Source organism: Malus sylvestris, chromosome 14 (assembly GCF_916048215.2).
Source record: "Malus sylvestris chromosome 14, drMalSylv7.2, whole genome shotgun sequence".
NCBI classification, from domain to species: domain Eukaryota; kingdom Viridiplantae; phylum Streptophyta; class Magnoliopsida; order Rosales; family Rosaceae; genus Malus; species Malus sylvestris.
The window spans coordinates 5,122,945-5,125,691 of NC_062273.1; the positions used below are offsets into that span (position 1 = coordinate 5,122,945).

Below are 2,747 nucleotides of genomic sequence, written 5' to 3' on the forward strand. Positions count from 1 at the left end.
TTCTCATGTATCATTCTTCTAGATTGCTTCAATTTCTTCATCCATTGCTTTCCTCCACTTAGCATCTTGCACTGCTTCTTGGAAGTCAACTGGTTCACAATCAACAAAGAGACAGAAAATCATAAGATTATCAAGTCTTTTAGCTACCTCATAGAGATCTCATATACTTCTTGTGCGTGTTACTTCTCTTTCATTTAGACTCCATGTTGAACAACAAAAATATACAAAATAAAAAATAGAGTCCATACAAATTTGGTCAAACTACAAGGTAAAACAAAAATGTAATTCAGCCCAAAAGATGAGAATGGGTTTTACATACAAATCAACATCCATAAATAAAAAATAAAATATGCATTTCTTCCTACAATAGGGGAAAGAAACATGCAAAAAACAGGTGCTCCCCCATTTTCTGCAATAAAAAGAAATGTGGAGTCAGAAAAAGGGGTTAACAGAAAGTGGCAAGAGGTGATGGCCTCCATCTCCCCCCACGTAACAAACTCTAGAGCCTTCCTAGGATGCCTATAAATAGGCATCAACTGCAGCAAGACAAAAACACAGAAAATGAGAGGGGAAACTCTGCAGAAAAAATAGAGAAACTTTGAGAGAAAATACCAAAAGCAACAAGTTGCTGCCAGAAAATAGAGCAAGCAATTTGATCCTTTGTGCTTTCGAGTCAAGATCCAAAAGAAGAAACATTCATCACCAGGTATGAAACAAGTTCTATTAATTTATTTATTTCTCTTGTTTGATGTTGTGTTGCAGACAAAAATGAAGAAAAGAGGGCGTAATCAGTTACCTAGAGTCTTTAACCTTCAGTTTATACAAGAAAATTGCCACGTTTAAAAGAGAAATGAAGAAAAGGATCTGGAGTCCCCACTGACAGTAGCAGAAATAATCTCCAAAATCCCATGAATTTCTTCAAGGTGGCCTAAACCACCCCGTGAAGTTCCAATCAAGTCTAAGAAATCCGTATTCATCGTCCATCCTAAGAAAGAAGGAACCATTGGTGTCATGGCAAGCAATAGATTTGATAAAGAAATAACAAAAGTTTCAAATCCAAATATCGACCATAACCTGTTTTTGTTATTCAATCTACAATAGTGCATGATAAGAGTATATTTATGCGACTTAGTTAACATGTTTTCTTGCACTTAGTTAGTTATTGCTTATAAGAGTGTTTTAAGCTATTTTCGTGTGTTTGTAGGTCCTAATGGCAAAGTTGGCAAGAAAGTGCAATTTGGAGCAATTTGGAGCAATTTTTGGCCAAGATTGGATAGCTTATGCATGGAGCAAGATGGATGGACGAATTTGAAGATAAAAGAGGCTAGAAACACTCACCCACTACACCCATTACATCCACTCATTACCACAACATAAACTATCCTCTCCCTAGCCTATAAATACATCCACCATTCCCCTTCCTAAAGGGGGCCATCATCCAATGACACTACAAATCCATCCAAGAAGCTACATTCACAAACACTTTCATCCCTTTCCTTGCCGTGACCTTCATCCATTCATCTAGCCATACTACATCTAACCAATCCATACACTTTCATCTCTTAGCCGTGAGATCCATTCCATCCATATATCTATACACATCCTAGACACTTGTGCTACAACAAGGTGGTGAAAACAAAGGTCCTTGGCATTTCAAGCTTGGAACTTTGGAGCTTTTTAGGTATACCTCGTTCTTGCTTTCAATGTCTACTTTGTTATTTTCTAATTTTGTTGCAATTATGAGTGGCTAAACCCCTATTTAGTTAGGGGGAAGTTTGAAGCCATGAACATGCTTGAGATATGAATTGATTTCTTCCAATTGTGATTTGATAAGTTGTGATTGCAATTCAATTATCTATTTTATTCATAACTGATTCTTGTATGTTTATTAAGGATGCATACTTAGTTTTCATGCATGAATTAGATGCTAGAATATAAATGAGTTTCACCTAATTGTTACAAGTTTATATTCATGAGTAGTGAAGGTTGTTTATCACAATCGCGTTAATTGAATTCTTGGCAAATGTATCATGCATTCATAGTTATAATTGCCTCGTCAACACTTATGATTTTCATTGAACGTAATGATCTCTGATTGCATCTCTATTATGCATTCATATAGGGGACTTTTAGAGAATGATTTGGGTTGTTGCATGCATTCATCCAACTCAATGAGTAAAGGAAAATCTGAGGGTTAATTTGTGCATCACGGTTAATCTGGGGTGTTGAGCATCATAGTTTATTGAAAAACAATTGGAAATCAATTCATGTACAAGTGTGTCATGTGTGAAGAACGGAGCTCTAGCTAATCCATCCATTTCTTAAATTCGCTTTACAATCTGTCTAATTTTATAAGTTGTTTGTTTGTTTCGAATTCGTCAGAACCAAAATCCCTCTTTTACTTTGTTGCTTCAAAGTGTTAAATTTCTATTTCGTTAGTGTTTTTTAGTGTTTTGATTCAAACCAAAACACTAAATTCATCCAAAGTTGTGTTAGAGTCAAATCTGCCCAGTAAGTGTTTTTAGACAATTTTGAGTGTATTTAAGTTGTTTTGCGTCTTTAGAATTTGTTTTGAGTCCCTTGAGTCTATTCAAATGTTTTTAACTTTGTTTTTATGTTTTTGAGTAAGTTTAGAGGTTTTAGCAAGCCCTCCTAATCCCCGTTTTAGAACGATCTCTACTTGCATTTATACTACAATTTGACAACAAGAGGGTTTAATTTGAGTGCTAAACTTTCATCGCATCAGT

The 2,747-nt window shown here is 35.3% G+C and overlaps 1 long non-coding RNA gene across 1 annotated transcript; it reads left to right on the forward strand.

Annotated features, from left to right (window-relative positions):
• The first annotated feature begins 439 nt into the window (after nt 1-439).
• Nucleotides 440-1,870, forward strand: LOC126600395 (uncharacterized). The gene is made up of 2 exons (XR_007615436.1): nt 440-706; nt 1,205-1,870. It is a non-coding gene; the product is annotated as an uncharacterized LOC126600395 (long non-coding RNA).
• Nucleotides 1,871-2,747: the final 877 nt, after the last annotated feature.